The sequence below is a fragment of the Vicugna pacos genome, chromosome 1, assembly GCF_048564905.1.
Source record: "Vicugna pacos chromosome 1, VicPac4, whole genome shotgun sequence".
NCBI lineage: Eukaryota > Metazoa > Chordata > Mammalia > Artiodactyla > Camelidae > Vicugna > Vicugna pacos.
In genome coordinates, this window is record NC_132987.1 from 61,036,560 (window position 1) to 61,055,358 (window position 18,799).

General features: G+C 46.6%; 2 long non-coding RNA genes across 2 annotated transcripts; both read left to right on the top strand.

Moving 5' to 3' along the window:
* Positions 1–506: 506 nt before the first annotated feature.
* On the top strand, positions 507–12,064 carry LOC140696923 (uncharacterized). Its single transcript, XR_012073598.1, has 3 exons — positions 507–667; positions 1,008–1,090; positions 11,855–12,064. It is a non-coding gene; the product is annotated as an uncharacterized lncRNA (long non-coding RNA).
* Positions 12,065–14,210: 2,146 nt separating this feature from the next.
* Positions 14,211–16,356, top strand: LOC140696920 (uncharacterized). Its single transcript, XR_012073594.1, has 2 exons — positions 14,211–14,785; positions 16,143–16,356. It is a non-coding gene; the product is annotated as an uncharacterized lncRNA (long non-coding RNA).
* Positions 16,357–18,799: the final 2,443 nt, after the last annotated feature.

Below are 18,799 nucleotides of genomic sequence, written 5' to 3' on the forward strand. Positions count from 1 at the left end.
TGTTTATTAAGTGTCTGTAAAGTGCTGGCACATGGTGTCGTATGTTTACGTGCATCATATGTTTGTGTTACGTAGTATCCCTAATCCTTATGACAACACTTGAAGACATGTGATGTCAACTCTGCTTTTCTGATGGGAAAATGAGCTCAGAGAGGATGACTAACTTGCTCACGTTTCCACAGGAAGTGGCAGAGGTGGGATTTGCACTCTGCTTGTAACTCCTTGGGAGACAGAGGAGCAAGAATCTCTTCTGAAGCGATTGTTTGGATGCAGGGAAACACTTTCTTCCCCTCAGGCCCTAGGGACCTCTCCCAAGAATAGACAGTCCAGTTTTCTGTCACAGACCACGTGACTAAGAGAAGGCAGCTCAACACAGCATGCACTTCATGTAAACGCAGCTTTCCCTGTGAGTGATGGCCTCTAGCCATTGTGATGTAAGCGCCTCTATTTGAGAGTTGCAGCGGGGGCGAGCCCATGTTCCTCAGCTGTTCCCAGAAGCCTCTAGGCAGTGAACTTGCTGTTCAGAAGCTAACTGAACTCATTTTAGAGGAGCTAGAACACAGGCTTCGTTATTCCCAGAATCTTTGCGGATATCGCCTTCCCGCTCCGTCCCTTACCCTATAGGATACCCCCAAGAAGATAGATGATAATCATCATCATGTATTAGGTATGTATTGTGCCATGTACTGACTGATTGCTCTTACATGAATGACTTCATTTAGTCCTCCCAATAACATTTTGAGGTAGACAGTTATTATCCCCATTTTACAAATGAAGAAATGGATGCTTAGAAAGGTGAAGTAACTTACCTGACGGCACATGGTACGTGAATGAGCTGGGCTTCCCCACCTGCCTGCACAGCAGCTGGCTCTGCTCCCTTTGGCTGGCCTGATGCATGGGTGCACCAAAGAATGCTTGCTTACTGATTGATACTGCCCTTTGATTTAAGGTTTTGTTGTTGTTTTCTTGTTTTTTTTTTTTAATTATTCCTCTGGGAATGTTTACAGTCTTATCACAACCACCACAAGCTAATAAAGTAAATCCTGTACTTGTGAGGACAGTTCTCCCCTACCTTCCACCTTGGAAAGAGGTAGGATTTCCTTTTCTTACTGAAATCAGCTTAAATCTATTTAGTTAAGAAAGAGATGGGTGGGACAGGGAGAGCATTTCAGGGAGAATCTGAGTGTGGAGGGCACTGGAGTTGGGAGCGTGGACAGTACCAAGCAGCCATGGGGTTTGGTTTGGCTTCTAACTGCCCCCACTGCATCGTCTCTGACCTTCCTCCAACTTCTTTTCAGTTGATAGGGCTTCATGGCAGCAGGCGGGTGGGGTCAGTGTGTTTGTGGATCATTTTATTTTTTAACTTTAAATGTTTTTTGTGGACTATTATTTTTAGAATTTTTGAAAAACATTGAAAGGTTTTGCACTATTTTGAAATTACACATGTTGGTAGGGCATAGCTCTTCATTTTTCTGTTCGGTTATTATTTTATAAAAAGGACAAATTTTATCAAAAGAACGCTTAAGGTTTTTAGTGTTTGTCTTCTCCACTTTACAGATGGAAATTCAGTGTATCACCAAGTGAGGCATCTCTGGGAATTCAGATTTCCTGCTCTTTCTAGCCTCTCTGCACTTGGCTCTTTAGAGCCGCTGCTAGATCCTAGGTCCGCAGAATTAGCAGGTGGCTCTCTGGGCCATATGCTGAGGAAGACGGCTGTTTTACCCAAGTTCAATGAATGGGGAAATGTGAAAGGCACCTTAAAGTCTGCTGGCTTCTCTGTCTTCTCCCAAACTCCCTCCACTAACTAATGATCTTGTGCATGTGTGTAGAGGGAGAGAGGGAGAGAGAGAGAGAGAGAACAAAAAGGAAGAATGAGAAGAAGAAAAAAGAAGAAGAAGAAAAGGGAAAGCAGGAGGGAGGGGGAGAGAGAGGGAGGGGAGGGGAGGGGATAGGGAGGGAAAACAAGACTATACTGGGGCTTTCTGTTCCAAGGTAGGCTATAACACACAGCCAAGAACTTCCAGTCTTTTAAAATTCCCTCTGATTCTTGCCAACACCTGACATGGTAGTGGTAGGGGAAAAAAAAAATCTTTTGGACGGAAAACTGCTGACTAAGCCATTTCCCAAAGCCATGTCCAAAGAGATAAGCCTGGGAACAAACACTTGAGCCCTTTCTTTCTTTCTTTCTTTCTTTCTTTCTTTCTTTCTTTCTTTCTTTCTTTCTTTCTTTCTTTTTAACTTTCTTTCTTTCAAATTGTTTTGTGCTTCTTTTCCCTCTGAAAATCTCATTTTACCACTGGGGCATGAATATCAATCAAGTTGGTAATGGAGTAACCTCAGATGGCAACCAAGAGCCAACACACTAATTAAAGGCATGACCTGGCCTATGTTACTTATCCCGGCTGTATCTTAGTGTCCGCATATGTCAAAGCCATTTGTATGCGTCAGGGACTATTCAGACTTGAGAGATGAAGGTTGTCAGTGTTTGGGCTGTGCTGGGAGGAGACTAGGTTTTGCAACATCACGGGTTTATTGTCATCCCCACAGTGATCCTATAGAAATTTTGCAACAGAGATTTCCAATCTGTTCAGATGAGAAACTATTCTCAGTTTTCCCTGGTGCACAGTGGAGATGTTGAGAATTTCAGTTATTCCTCTGATTAGAATCTAAATGGCTATCACTTTCGCGATAATATGGAGAGCACCACCGCTTTGGGGCTATTTTAATTTTCTTTTGTGTTCAGGCTTTCTACCCAAGTTACCTGGAGCAAATTAATTCAGTTAGAAGAGCTTTTATGAGCCTAATAAGATGGGACTCATCTCAAAATGCCCGAGGATCTCTAGATGAGGTGGGGGGTGATTCTTTGAAGTATAGATTATTACAAGACAGGTGCTATGTTCAATTCAGGCCTTCAAGGGTGCTCACAATCTAGCTGGGGGGCTGTGATCCTACTCTCAAGCTTATTTGATGTGCACCAATGCAAAGAATGTGCCCTTGACGCGGGGGGTGGGGGGTAGGTATAGCTCAGTGGTAGAGCATGTGCTTAGCATGCTCAAGGTCCCATCCCAGTACTTCCATTAAGTAAGTAAGTAAGTAAATAAATAAGTAAACCTAATTACCACCTCCACCAAAAAAAAAAAAAAAAAAGAATATGCCTTTGAAATGACAGCGGGGTGACGTCACTAGAAGACTGTCATCCACATGTAACTTGGTCTGTACTGCAATGGCTTCTCATGTTGTTCTCGCAGCAAAGAGAAATTTCAATGTCAGGTTCTCAGATTCTGAATCACTAAGAAGCCCTTGACCCTGAGGGTCAGCCCCAGAAGCTGAGGTCCCAAGCAGTCTGCCAGGCTTCTTGGAGGGTAAATTCAAGAGTCAGTGCCTATGCATTAATTCCCAACAAGAGCCAGTTCTGTTGGTATGTGCAACGTGTTGTGCGGCAAAGTGCAAATTTCAAGAGCCTCTGAATTGTTGAGAGAAAGTGTCTCGTTCAGGGAGCAACTGGAATCAGGTTCATATCTGATCCTCTTGAATTGCTCTATTTTCTCTTGACTGCATTTAAATGATGTTTGGGGATAAGTATGCAAATATGAGACACAGGCTGCTGCTGTGGAAACAAAGTGGGAATTATTACTTTGTGTTCTGAGCAAAAGAAGGTTACATATTCTAATTCTAGAGGTCTAAGAATGGAAGTTAGAAGGAATGAAAATTAAATGGAGAAGAAATATATCCTAGGGCAGAAAGGGGATCCCCAAAGTTGATGTGCCCAAGATGTCTTCATTTATTCTTTAACACCACATCAACAATTATAAATGATTTTATTTGAAAGACCTGTCTATGTTAAACTGTTAACCTACAGACTACACAGCATGCCGTGGGAACCTGCTGTGGTGGGTCATGACCACCTTCTGGCTATCCTGAGAGGAAATGGAAAGTTTAAGTCACTGGTTTCAGTAATGGAGCCCAGAATTCAACTGCAGATGACAAAGTACTCCTTTGGCTCTGGTTGTGAAAGTCACTTTCAAGTACAAATGCTCCGACCACAGAGGGAGCAGGAGAAATTTGTCTCTTTAGGGATATTTATTCTCACCTCCACTTTTACCACATCCCTCCTAGTTCCAAAGTCTGTTTGAGGGAGGAAGGGTCTGAAATCAGTACCCTTAGCAACAGAAAACCATAGACCGAGGGTCTATGGGGAGGGTCTTGGGAAACTAAATAGCCCCGCCTCCTCAGTATTATTCTAAGGACTTCTCGTCCCAAGGCAGGAAGGGATTTGCCCAAAGTCATAAGTTGATTGGAAAGGAGCGGGGTTAAAATGCCATCATATTTGCATTTAAAAAAGATCTCTCTGGATATATACCCAAGAGTGGGAGTGTTGGATCATATGGTAGGTCTATTGTTAGTTTTTTGCAGAACCTCTGTACTGTTTTCCATAGTGGCTGCACCAAATATCAGCAAAAGATAAAAATGTCAACTTGAAAACACACATGCACCCCAATGTTCAGAGCAGCAATTTTTGAAATAGTCAAGATATGGAGGCAATCTAAGTGTTCATCAACAGACGAATGGATAAAGATGTGATGCATACAAACACAATGGAATATTACCCAGCCACGAAAGAGAACGAAATTCTGCCATTTGCAACAGGATGGATGGATGTGGAGGATATTATGCTTAGTGAAGTCAGATAGTGAAAGACAAATTATGTTATCGCTTACACAAGGAATCTAAAAAATTAAACAAACAACTTTATATAACAAAACAGACTCACAGATAAAGAGATCAAACCAGTAGTCACCAGTGGAGAAAGGAAAAATGGGGGGGTGGGTAAGAGATGGATAAGGGATTAAAAGAAACTAGTATGTATAGAAAAATAAGCTATAAAGATATATTGTACAGCACAGGGAATGTAGCCAATATTTTATAATAACTTTAAATGAAGTATAATCTATAAAAATATAGAATCACTATGCTGTACATCTGAAGTTAATATAGTATTATGAATCAACTATATCAGAAAAAAAGTACTCTCTGGTGGCTGTGGGTCTGAGACTCTCAAGATCACTGGGTTCTAGAAGAGCCATAGCAGTAAGCTTGGGCCAGGGTGGTAGGGGTGGACATGGAGAGGAAAGGACAGATTTGAGAGAAGGTGTCTCCCTGGCTGACCATCATGGCTAACGGATATTTCAACACATGAAAGAAAAGTTGATTTGGAAACCTGGCCAGGCCAGGGAAGGGGAGTGGAGGGACCTTGTGAATCACAGTGGCATCAACGCACGGAAGTCAGGCCTCCTTCCTTTCTCACTCAGAGAAGCCCCAGAACCTTGATTTTCGTACCCCATAACAATTTCTTTTCTCTGTAGTTCTTAAAGCATTTTGCAAAGATGCTCCAGCATGGGAAGGGGTGGGCCTGACAACTTGGCCTGCCATTAAGTGACTTGAAAAGTCATCGATTTTGAGTGTAATTTCAAACTTGGAGGCAACTCAAGTGGATACAAGGTCACTGGAGGTGGTCATTCCACCCGAAATAAATAGGACTCAAAGACAAGACTGGTTTGAGATAATGGTCAGTCCCTCATTTCCATCATGCTGAAGGAGGATGGCCCCTCACTCCTGAAATACTTCGACCTGCTCCAGAGAATTTTTGCTGCCCATTCAAGGTTTTTTCTTAATTAAAAATTTAAAAAAATTTTTTATCGAAGTATAGTTGTTTTACAATGTTGTGTTAGTTTCTGGTGTACAACATAGAGATTCACTTATACATATATTAGTATATTCCTTTTCGTATTCTTGTTCATTATAGGCTATTACAAGATACTGAATATAATTCCCTGTACTACACGGTAGGACCTTGTTTATCCATTTTACATGTAGTAGTTAGTATCGCCCAGTTTTTAATATAATTTCTAATCAGTCAATTAGTCGGCATTTATTATATGCTTTCTTTAATAACATAATAACTAGGAGTTACTGAGCACATACTATCTGCCAGGTACTGCTCTAAGCCATTTACTTACAGTGACTCTGAGGGGAGGAAGGGACCTTCTTACAAATGCTGAGACTGAAGCTCGGAGAGGCAGGCTGGTTGCTAAGCCAGGGCTCCAAGCATCACAGTGTGCTGCCTGCAAATCCCTTTCCTCCGTGCCCAGCACCTTGTTGGATACGACTGAGAGAAATGCATCACCAAGTCACCAGACCATTTTCCAATTCACCAGACCTAGGAAGCTTCCTTGCACTGACAAGTCTGAAGAATTTCCTTTCTGTCCTTTCGTTATCACCTCCTATTTTCCATTTTCCCCCAACTCTTGGTATCATTTGAATTTCCCCTTGTGACAGATTCCATTCTCCAACTTTCCCCATCCCAGCTCTCTCTCTCTCTCTCTCTTACACACACACACACATGCACACGCACACACGCACACATGCAAAGGCGCAGGTGAGAGACCCTTTCTCTACCTCCTTCCTGGAAGGAGCAATCCCTGCAGAGGATGGAGGACATTGGAGGGATACTGGCGAGCTGCGCTCTCTCTCCTCCCCTCAACCTCACCCTCCAGTGTCTGAAGGCATCTGCTCTAGGAGGAAGCTGGGCTTTGGGGAGCAGCCAGCACCCAGCCCACCAGGCCAGCCCCGTGCCCTCTTGTCCTTAATGCTGGGTGGACCCTCCTCCTCTGCCCTGGGCTCTGCGGCTCCTGTTTCTGCTTCTGCTTTCTGGGCTTTGAGGTCTGTGTTTCCTGCTCCTGCTCCTCCTCCTGCTGCTGCAGCCTCTCTTCCTTCCACGGCTCCTCTCTCCTCCCTCTGTGCTTCCTCCTCCTTCCTCTTTTTCTTCTTCTCTGCTTCGTTCACTTCTGTTTCCACTTTCTTTCTGCTGGGGCTGCTCCTGCTGCTCATGCTTTACTTCTGCTTCCACTTTTTCTTCTTTCCCCTCCGCCTGCTTTTTCAGCTGCTTTGGTTTTGGGTTTTTCTGCTTCTGCCCCTTCTGCTGCTGCCACTGCCTCTTTTCCTCCTCCTCCGGCGTCTTCCCCTTCTCCTCCTCCTTCTTTTCTCCTCTTTCCCCTCCTTCCTCACCTCCTGTCTCCTCTGCTTCTTTCACTTCAGTTCTGCTTCTTCTGTTTGTGCTTCTTCTGCCTCTTAAACATCTGTTCCTGCTGCTTCTGCGTCTCCTGTTCCTGCTGCTCCTGTGTCTGCTCTGCTTTTCTGTCTCTGCTTTGGCAGCTGATGGCTTCTGCCCCTTCCCTGCCGCCCTTTTTTTTTCCTGCTGCTGCTTCTCCTTCTACTACTTCTTCTCCTCCATCTTTTCCTCCTCCTCCTTCTCGTCTTCCTTCTTCCTCTTCTTCTGCTTTTTCTGCTTCTCTTATTCTGTCTGCTCTTCCTCCTCCTCCTCTTCCTCGTCTTCTTCCTCCTCCGTTTCCTCCTCCTCTTCTTCCTGCTGCTCAGGTTGGAAGTGCTAAGTTTGTGGTGCCTAGGAGACATCTCTCCCTACTTCCTCTGGTGCATCCAATGCCCTCTAAGAGCTGCAGAACTTCTGCCAGCTTGGGACTGGCTGGACCACCTTCAGTACAGTCTTTTTAGTAAGTGATGAATATTAACAAGAAGCTCTCACAGAGGGACAGTGCTCTCTAATTAACTTATTATTTAAAAACCCATTAATTTATTTGATTCTTGTAGTAGCCACAGTGGGTAGAATGGGGGAACCAAGGTTCAGAGACATTTCCATGCTTCCCAAAGCCACACAGAAAGGCACAGAGCTTTGTTAGAACTTAGGGTTCACTCCCTGCCCGGGTTCACCATAGGGACTAGCAAATTTGTTTGCTTGTTTGTTTTTCAAATAAATTTTATTTTTTAAATAAATTTGAAGTTCATCGCAAAGTTGAGTGGGAAGTACAGAGAATTTCCACAGGGTCTTACATTTTTGCAAAGCTTAAAATGTTCCTTTGCATCTATGATTTCATTTGTTGGAGAAACACGTAGAGAAGTTATCAGCCCAGAGAGAGAAGGGATTCAGCCGTGGCCACACGGCAAGGAAGTGACATCTGACCGGGGTGAGGCCCCCACTATCTTGCCAAGGACTCAGAGGGGACTGGTGCCACTCAGAAAATCAGTGGGCCAGTGAGTGGTAGGGGTTGGCACTGGGCTAGCTTTTTTCTCAGTCTGTCACCAGCCTCTCTCACTTAGGTCCTGGCATGAGAGAGACGTCCAGATCTGGTTCTCTGAACTTTTCCATCTTTAAGGAGAATTCTAGGGACTCCAATTCAGGGCAGAAAACCAATAAACATGGGAGTAGCTTTTTAAGAAAGATTCAATTGATAGGTTGAAAGTGTCTCAAGGCCACAGGACAGTTAGAGTGTGCTGGGCTCCAAACTCTGAGCAGATGCCATCCTGGTTGGGAGCCAGGCTCTGGGAGTAGAAAGGCCAGTGCTTAAGCACCAGTCCTGGCAAGGCCTCTGCTGGTCTCCAGCCAGTAGCTCCTCTCTGCGGCCAACACTGCACAGGCCCCAGGAGAACGGAAATGGAATTTGGTGAAATTCATAGCCCATGTTTTGAATGTGGGTGGGAGTGGCCCCCGTGCATGGGAAGCAGTACGTTATCAATCAGCCCTATGAGGGCAGACCTGGCCTGCTTTTACTAACCATCGTATCCCATTGAAGAAAAAATGACTCAATGACACTTTAAAGAACAATAAGGCAGACTTTATTCAGGGAGACCAACACGCTAGGTAGAGGTACTACTGCAATGGGGTTTTGCGGTGGGGGAGAGAGAGTGGGCTCAACTCCAAATGCAGCATGGGCAAAGGGAGCTTACAGCTGGTGAGCAGGGTGGGGACCAATGGATGGCATTACTGAGAGAGACGTCAGGGATAAGTGGGGTTCTGGCAAAACTGCCTGAGAAGAATTCTTGCTGGAGTTACACCAGGTTGATCAGATATCAACTAGGGTCTGGTGGAGGGTGAGTACGATTCTGATCACCAAGTCCGATGTGTGGGAGTCTCCCCCCAACACTGCCACACGATTCTTCCACACCAGCTGGGTGTCTTATAATTCAACTCAGTTCTGATACCATCTACCTGGAGATAGTATCAGAGTCCACAGGTTAAGGGCTTGGTCCCACAAGACTGCCCTGGACTTCAGATGCCAATTGCCAGCCCAGGGTGTCACCCATGCTTTTGACTGACTAACTGTAAATCAGGGGTTCCCACACAGCTTCCTTTGCTAGAGAGGCTCACAGAACTCAGGGAAACATTTTATGTGCTCCATTACTGGTTTATCATAAAAGGATATAACTCAGGGACAGCCAGATGTAAGAGGTGCACAGGGCAAGGCATGGAAGAGGAGAGCGGCGCCTCCGTGACCTCTTCGGGCACCACCCCCCAGCCCCGCACCTCGGTGTTTTTACCAGCCTGGAAGCTCTCGGAAGCCCATTCGTTTGGGTGTTTTATGGAGGTTTCATTACATAGGCATGATTAATTAAATCATTGACCATTGGTGATGAATTCAGCCTCCAGGCTCTCTCCCCTCCCCTGGATGTTCCAAACCTTCAATCACATGGTTGGTTTCCCTGGCAACCAGCCCCCATCCTTGGGTGATTCCAAAAGTCACCTCATTAACATCAGCTCAGGTATGGTTGAAAGAGATTTGTTATGAATATTAACACACCTTTACATCTCTTATCACTTAGGAAACTCCAAGGGTTTTAGGTGCTGTGTGCCAGAAACGGCAAGCAAGACCAAATACATATTTCTTATTATAAATCACAACATCACAGTGAGGACCCTAATTAGACATCAAGAGGGATCAGACAGGGAGGATGAGGGATTCTAGCTGAACTGATTTAGCAGGATTGTTGCTAAAATTGGACAATGTAGAGACAAACAAGGAAACCAAGGAGAGAATCTTCCCCAATCCTCAGGGCTAAAACCTGTACTGAGCATATAACAGGTACTTAAAAATGTTTGTTTATCGACTGCATACATGCTGGAGCCACAAAAGGGAGCTTTCACCGCTTCCTGACATTTCCAACTCCAGCATCTTTATGTTTGTAGAACTCTCGGTGGGTTCTGATTAAGTGCCTGGCGTCTGCAGTGCGGTGGGGTGTCAGGAATAACCGGGTAATGGCTTCCACAGCCAGGCTCGATTTTAAAGGAGATCCGGGGGATAAAGGGATAGAGGTAGTTTTAAAGGGGGAGAGGTGAGCTGACTGTGCCTTGGGCTTGCAGGAAGGAAAGAAAGGAGACCTCAGAGAGCTGACTTGGACATGGGAAGAAGGCCTAGGGCCTAACTGTAGAAGGGCGGGTGGAAGCAACTTTGCCTTTTAGTCGTTTATCAAACATGCGCTTGCCTCTTCTTTGTGATGAATTTCCTGGAAAAGTATTGCATCTCATTGCATCTCTGTGGAAAGAAAGGGCTCCTCCTGGGTGAGTTCTTTCCAGGAAGTCATTTGAAGGAATAAATTGCAATCCAAGTGTGCAGATGGCCAAAGGCACAATGTGCCACTGCTTCACGGTACCCTCCCTCCCCTTGGAAGAGAGCAACCCCAGCCTTGGGGTTCCACTGGGACCATTTCTGCCTACTCATAAGGACACGCCCACAGTGTGCTGCAGAGGAAAGGTGTGGCTGCTCAGAGGTGGGAGTCTCTGGAGGACGTGACGGGGGCTGGACCTTGAAAAGTGGCATATACCTGGCTGTATGCAGAGCAGCATCTTCAAAGGCGAGGAGGCAGTGGTGTTGTGTGTGGAGCTGCTCTTCCTGTTTGGTTTGAGCAGGAAGGGGCAGCTGAGGTTGGGAATCTCAGTCTGGGCCCACTCAGTGATTTCTGTGTCCTTCCTTTTGAGTTTTTTGACTTCTAACAGAGGGGATTGAGTTAATGACACTCTCCAGTTCATGACACATTGTCGTCATTGGTCCCTACAAATTCCTTCTTTCTTTTATTTATTTAATCCCATTTCCCCATCCATTCTAATACACTTGACGTCTTTTGTTCTGTTAGGACATGTTCTTGTATAAGGTGTTGTTGGGTTGCTTAGAAGTCATATTTTAATGTATATAAATGAGATTGGGTTTTCTCTGTCTCACTCTGCTTCTGACTTTTTATTTGGCACGATAGTTTATGCCATGTGTGCATCTGGGCAATGACTTGCACCCACTGCATGTACTGCATGACATCTATCCATGACATTGTGCCTGTCTGTCTCCTGGGGTGGACATCCATGTTGCCCACAACTGGCTCCTTTGCAAAGGACTGCCACTTTGGGAGCTGCCTTTGGGCAGGCTGACAACCTCACAGGGATGACACATGCTCATCCGTCGACAAGCAACTTGTGAGCTCAGCTGGATGTGTCTAGCCAGAGCGGAAGCAGCTGTGACTTCAGATCCTGAAGGATCTACAAGGCTGCTTACAGGACATCCACATTCATGGTAACCATGTAATGTGGCAATGCATGGGACAAACATTAGGTCTCATTCCTGGCTTTGAAAGGACAATGTGTTCTTTATGCATAATAGGAAGTTTAGGAAGCAAATCCAGGATGTCTGTTTTCCTGAAGGTTGGTCTATGAGTAAACATGGTGTTTGGTTTGATGTGGGGATGGGCTTGGGCAGCACATACTCACAGCAACCAAGAGGGGATGGAATGAAACTGGGAGTGTGTGTGTGTGTGTGTGTGTGTGTGTCAGAGAGAGAGAGAGGGAGGGTGACTGGGCTAGAGTAAAGGGTGGAAGAGGGACAGGGCATCATTAGGAAAGATTGTCTTTCTTCCCTCTTACCTGTCCATCCTTATCATGACTTAGAGATAACCTGCTGCTGGGTCCCAGATAAAGCTTCTAAAGGAAGAGCATGCAGAATAAGCTGTTATTCTTTAGCAGAGCTGGATCCTGTCTGTGCTTCCTGTATCTCCAGAGAATGTGTTTTTGATTTGGGGAGACAACTACATTCATGAAGAGTCCAGCGGCCCTCCCCCTCATTGGTGTGTCTCTCCATCTGATGCTGCAGATGGATTTGGGCAGCTGGTGATACTGTTTTTCTTCTCAACGTCCTCCTTTCCAGCCGGTCAGGGTGGCTCTGACTTCAGGCTGGACGAGGTAAGAGAGGGTGGGGAACCACAAGAAGCAGTCATGGAATTCCAGGCATTTCCTCCTCCAATTCCAGGATCTGCAGGCAAAGGCTAAAAGGGAGTGGGCAGGTTGCAGACTAAACCCCTCAGAACTCCTAAGAATCCCAAATTTACTTTGATCAATTAATTCTCTTCCTGCAAGCCAGATCCTTCAGACAACCCTGTCAGCAAAACAATTAAAGTGATCCCAACGTTGCCTTGCTGCAGAGGGCAGGGGCAATACTGACATTAAGCATTAGAGATTCACTGAGGCTTATTGGCTGTTTCTGGACGTGGAGGGGACCCATGCCCATTTTTTTTCACCACTGTCCCACAGCATCTAGTATAGTGCCTGGCACAGACTATATTTTGTCCTACAAGATCCTACACCTTCTGGTCCTTTCCATTTTTCCCACTGCTCAAGATGCTTCTGCCCAATTGGCCTTTTGATCATTCTAACATGGCCAGACTATTCCTAGTCCTACCTCAGGGCCTTTGCACCTGCTGTAACTGCTTCCTAGGACTTTTTACCCCCTAGATTTTTAAATGACTGGCCCCCTGTCCCCATTACAGTCCCAGCTCCAGCATCACCTTCTCAGGGAAGACTTCCCTAATAATCCCAGCTAAAGGGCCCCCTCTTCACCTCCTTGCCCCAGTAATCCTGGCCGTTCTCTATTTCATTTCTCTGTTCTATTTTCTTTATAGCACTTGCCATTGTGTAAGATTCTCTTGCTGATATGATTATTTAGGTATTTATTGCCATCTCTCCCTCTGGACCACATGCTCAATGAAAGTAGGGACATTGTCTTGCTCACCACTGTTTCCCCAGGGCCTACACAATGCCTAGTATAAAGTATGGGCTTAATAAGCATTTGGCAAATCAATCAATGAATGAATAACTGAATTAGTGAATGAGGCGGCACAGTGGAAAAGAATCTGGAGAGGGGGATGAAAACACTTAGCATAAAGTCCTTGTTCCCTTCATAGGAGCTATTGATTCTGCAAAAGCCCCTTCGTCTCTTTGAGTCCCAGCTTCCTCCTCAGAAAAATGAGGGAAAGATGTGAAAGCTCCTTATGTGAGGCGAGGCTCTGCCCACTGGTAGTTGTTAAGGTTGTGCTCGGTGGGGACACACATCTCCAACTGGGGTGTAGAGGAACTGAACGGTTTGGCTGCCTTGTGTGTTTCTGTTATCCTATCAAGCAGCCATTGAGGATTTCCGGAGCATCATTAGACGCCCAGAGCTCCCGGGAATTGGGGTCTGCACAGGAGGTGGGGCCTGGCCCTTGACTTAATTGGAGGCAATTAGTGAGCAATGTTGGCCAGCTCTTTATTAGTCATAAGTCTAATGAGCTGAAATGGAGCAAGGCTGAAAAAAATCCATTAACACTAACCATATTTACACTTCCATTGTCAGCCGCACCATTTGTTGGTTTAAAACAAGTTGACTTTAATTTATGAGTGTCATTATTTCTGTCTGGGAGAGATAAAGAACCTGCATTTCTGAAGTATGTGTGCAATGATTATAGCTGAAGGGGACCCATGCCCGTGCTTGGTAGATATTTTTCCGAACCAGTCACTCTCAGCATGGTAGAATTTTCACTCATTCTAAGAAAGAAGCAGACTTCACTCTTCACTTCGAAAGAAGACCCCAGGAACTATGTTTGCTGAGAGACTTCCTTTTTCATCTTAACCGTTCCTCAAATACACCAGGAACCTGAATCCTTGGGGAGATAGGACTTGAAGGATCAGAAGGAGAAGAGTGAGGTGTGAGCAGGCAGGCTTGAGCCTCGCAAGCTGGGATGAGTGTGGGATGAGGAGGCTGGCCTGCCTGGAGTGGGGGTTCGTGCTGAAAGGCAGCAGGAGACGCTGCTGGGAGGCTTTGAGTGCCAATATGAGGAATGTCGTGGTACACTGTATTTTTCAAAGATGGCTGCAACATGTCCAGCCTGCATGCTCTTCTCAATACTTGACCTCGGCACCCCTCCCATTGAGTGGCACCCTATCTCCCTGAACCTGGACAGAGCTTTGTGACTGCCTTGACCTCTAGAATGTGGCTGAAGAAGTGTCATGTGAATTCCGAGGCGAGGTTGTAAAAATTCCACACACCTCCATTTTTCTCTCTTGGGATACTTCCTCTTAGAACCTAGTCGCCATGCTCTGAAGAGTCCCAAACTAGCCCAGGTTGAGAGCTCACGTGGGAAGGTCATGCATAGGTGTTCTGGCAGCCTCCCAGCTGAAGACCTGCTGACGGCCAGCATCAATCACCAGACACTGTAGTGAAGATAACTCCAGATCCTTTCAGCTTCTAGCTGTTGAGTAAAACTCCTCCTCCACCCTGTCTTCATGTCTTCTCAGATAAGGCCCCAGATATTCTGGAACAGTGATAAACCACCCCAGTTGATCATTATTTAAATTCCTAACTCTTACCATCTGCAAAATAATGATTATTTTGTGTCAGCCTCAAGATGGTCTCGGCGGGTGCAGCAAGAGTCACTGGAACAAACGTGTACTTCAGTGGGAGGCCAACAGAGGATGGGAGCAGAGAGACGTGCTCCCTGAGCAGCTGGTCTCAGTGAGAGTCACAGCGGTCATCTCTGTTTTCATGGATAAACACGAGGCAGGTGGCACAGAGATGGCCATCCCTCTTTACAGGCGAGGAAACTGAGATGCACTGAGACTTGCTAGCCCAAGGCCCTATAACAAGTAAGTGGCAGCAGATCCAGCCAGTATCTCCCACATCCTGCAAGGCGTCATCTAATCCCTCCTCCTGTCCTTGCCTCAGCCCCTCCCTGTCTCCTGTCATTCCCTAATAGAAGAGGAAGCTGGCCAGAGTCTTGATGCTTTGTTCAAAGTCCCTGGAGCAAGTGAACAACACCCAGTGTCTGAGAACTCCCTCTTCTCCACCACCCTGCTGGGCACTCTGGGGCTTCCAGGGACATGGACTTCTCTGGTTGGCTACAGTTAGCCTGGTGTCCTAGGTCCACCATGACTGTGGTCATGTCTAGACTAACTCCTCATCCTACCTCTGGGACAGCCCAGAGCCTAGCCATTCTTGAAGGCCCGTCCCACTTGCTACCTCCTCAGTAAAGCCTTCTCTGATGTTTGTGTCATTAATAATTCATCGCTGTCTCCCTAAACTCCAATAGCACTTTGCTCATAACTCTATCGGAGTGTATTATATGGAGGTATCTCCACTGACTTGTTTAGTCATTAGTGCTGTCGACCAGGTCTTTAGCTGGGCTGTTGCTAGAACACCTGCTCATGGCCTCTCCTTGGAGTCTCTCCTCATTAGCATCAACAAATAAATCAACATTTATGAACTAGAAATGCATCTGCGGTTCCAACCAATCAGCGGGAGGATGTATGTGTGTCTGAGGGGAGAGATGGAGGCCATGTGAGTGGGTTTGGAGGTGGAGAGGGAGGGAGGAAAGCAGGCATTAAAACTAAATGACTTTTCATTTTCCTCTCCCCCCTTGAGAATCTGGCTTTTCATCTGACAGTCTTTCACATGACCCACGATAACAGTCTCTCTGCCAACGCATCCTGCCAAAAAGCTGACTATTAGGGCCACGGTAGCCAGGAACTGAGCTCTAAGGGCTGCAGTGAATGTTGACCGAAAACCAGCAGTGCTCTCAGTCCCATGTGAGGTCAGGGCTGTCCGCAGCAGGTCTGGGCAGGGTCAGGCGTATCCACAATGGCCTGCAGAGGCTGGGTCAGCCTGTACTTGTGGTTTTAATGCTGAGTCAGAAGTCAGAAGGCCTAGGGCAGATCTCAGCTGGGCCACTCCCTTCAGTGAACATTTGATGAGCTTCGGTCTGCCATGTGCTGCCCCTGGGCTTGGCCCAGCAGGGCACAAATGAGTAAGACTCAATCTCCCTGTAGGAGCTGGAGCTTGCACAGAACTTGGAAATGTATGTAACTTCTCTTTGGCTTCTTTTTCTTGTCTGTAAAAATTGAGCAAAGGTGAAAACATTTCACATGGTGGGCACGTGGCACTCCACGTATCCTGATCAAAACCAAAGATTCTCCGACCCTTACTGCGTGCATTTCCCTTTCTCAGAAGGATGGCCAAACGGACCATCAGAGCTTCAGCAAGTCAATAATTGTTAAGATATTTACCAAGCCTGGCCGGGGACATGGAAAGCACGAAAAATAAGTGAGCTTCCAGAATGAAGGGATTAAGAAGAAAAGACCTCAACTGGGAGGGCCACGAAAGAAAACAGTTACTTGAGAAAGGAAAAGGAATAAACAATGATAACTAGTCAGGTTCCTTCCTCAACTCTTCTTTAGTTTCTTTTTTCTCGAGAAGCTCAAATCACTTGCCAGCTCGCCCCGGGGTGACTCCTCCTCTGCTTCTGTGATGAGCATGGGTCAGGCGTGGAAGGACAGAAGAGACTCCACTGCCTCAGCGGGGCTCTGGGGACAGTGGAAAGAGAACGAGCGATGGAGGGGGGTACCTATGTCGGAGACCCATCTCCAGGTAAGTCCTTTTCTTTCACAGTCTCAGAGTTCTCATCGCATCTGTAACAGGTGGGGTGGTCGCCCTGGCCCTGCTCCCCACTACTGCCTTTGACCCGGCCATCTCCCCTTCCCCAGTCCAGGCTTCCTGCTGGACACCCTTCCCGACTCTGGTTTCTCCTCTACTCCCCCTTCCATACCAGAGCCTCCATGTGAGTTACCCTCCTTTTGGGGCCACAACTGATCCTTCTCCAAAAATGCTTCTTCCTCTGGCTCTTGGCAAGCCCTCTGTTCCTGAGTATCCCGAACGCCAGTGCCCGAAGGCACGTTAGGGTGGCTTCAGTGTCGTCCTCTCAACACTGCCTGCTCCACGGGGATCCTTCTCCACATCAAGCCTGGGCTCACCCCAAGCCAACTAAGGCAGGCATCCAGGGTCTTCTAGAAGCTCCCCTGGTCGCTCAAAGGTGTGTCCAGGGCTGAGAACTAAAGGTGGCCTGGACCCCTCTGTCCCACGTGGATTCAAACTATCTCTTCTTGTCATAAAAACAAACTTGTGGACCTTCCAAAGTCACTCTTATCAACATTTCCTGGGTTTGGTTTTTACTGTGGTTTCCTTTTATTTTCCTTTTCTTTTTTAAATTTTAGACCTGAAGTGGGGAGGGCTGAATTGATGCTATTTCTCAGGTCCTAGTACATTCAAAATTGGATGAAAGATTATCCCTGTGGCCCTGTTCATTCTGTCTTTACTCACAGACCACCATTTTAAGGTGCTTGCGTTCATCTTTTTACTTGCATGTATTCTTACGAAAGATGTGTTCTTTTGGTACATGTGCTTTTACTCCTGGGACACGTTATACAGCTCATTCTGTGTTGGCGACTTGTCTTTCTGACACATGTGCGTTTTCACACAAACCATCCAGCCTCTTCCTGGGCTTCTTCCCTGAGCTCACTATTTCCCTTCCTGAGAGAAATGAGACAGATACTCCTCTGGGCCCAGAACTGTGGTGGAATATGTATGTATCCTCCCATCCAAGAGCCCTGTATTGGAAGCTGGACAGAGGTGCAGGGGTAAGAGTGCCTGGTTTCCCACAGACCAGCGGACTTGACCTTACACCCAGAACAGAGGCACTGGCCTCTGAGTCCCGGGAGGCTGCGGTCTGCGTGTTAGCGTTCAACAGACAGTTGCCCCACCCGCCTTGTCCCGTTGGCCCTGGTTTCACAACTGCTGATGTGTCATCCTAAGTTCCTGGTCACTTGGGAAGACGACCCAGAGCACCATTCTCTCTGCCCTGATCACCCTGAGCTGCTGCTCATTGGGGCACTTGTGCACTCCCAGGGACAGCCAGGTGCCCGGGACTGCCGGGGCTGATGTGCTCCGCCCCAAGGGCTGGAGCTGACAGGTCTCTTTACAGTGCCCACAGCGGAGCCCGGTGCTGAGACCCGGAGCTGAGCCGTGTCTCTGACCATCTGACTTGATCTCGAAAGGACTGCATTCTCCTGCTACTCGCTGGCAGATTCTGGCTTGAGGCATGTTTTCTGGAGCTGGCTGGCTCATTAACCCCAACCTGCTGGCTTTGGTATCCAGCTGGATCAGTTTTATGGCCAACAGAGCAAACAGTTACTGAGCTAGAGCAAATGAATTATCTTTGGTCTTTATACGCAAAAATGAAACAAAATGTTTCTGGTTTAGTGTTGGTAGTGATGTATCTGGGCAGAGGGCCAGTGTGTTAGACCCAGTCCAAGCCCCTTCTCTTGCAGGGCTGAAGCTAAGGCCAAAGGGACTTGCTCGGGATGATGGAGTTAGCAGAAGAGCCCCCCGTAGCACTCAGGCGTCCTCATCCCGAGGCTCATCTTTCCAGGCACCAGCCTTTGTCCCAGATTTGATCACCCACAGGGTGTTTGTCCTCGTCATTCAATGATCAGATGCCCTGCAGGACAGTCGCAACTTTCTCTCCTGTGCTGTGTTGTTGAGCACAGATCACAGAATGTGAACGGTTTTGCCTTGTATTTTCGTCCTGGTCTTTCCTTGGATAAGCTGTGTGAACTAGGACATGAGATTTCAAATTTTTGAGCTTCAGCTTCTAGACCCAGGAGAAAGGCATAACAAAAGCTACAACATATGCATCAAGAGTCTTAAAATATCTGTGTCCTTTAACCTAGTGATCTGACTCTGCAGTTATCCTCTAAAATAACCCAAAATGCATAAAAAGCTTTATGCTCAAAAATGTCCATCGCCATTACATATCGTGTCTAAGATTT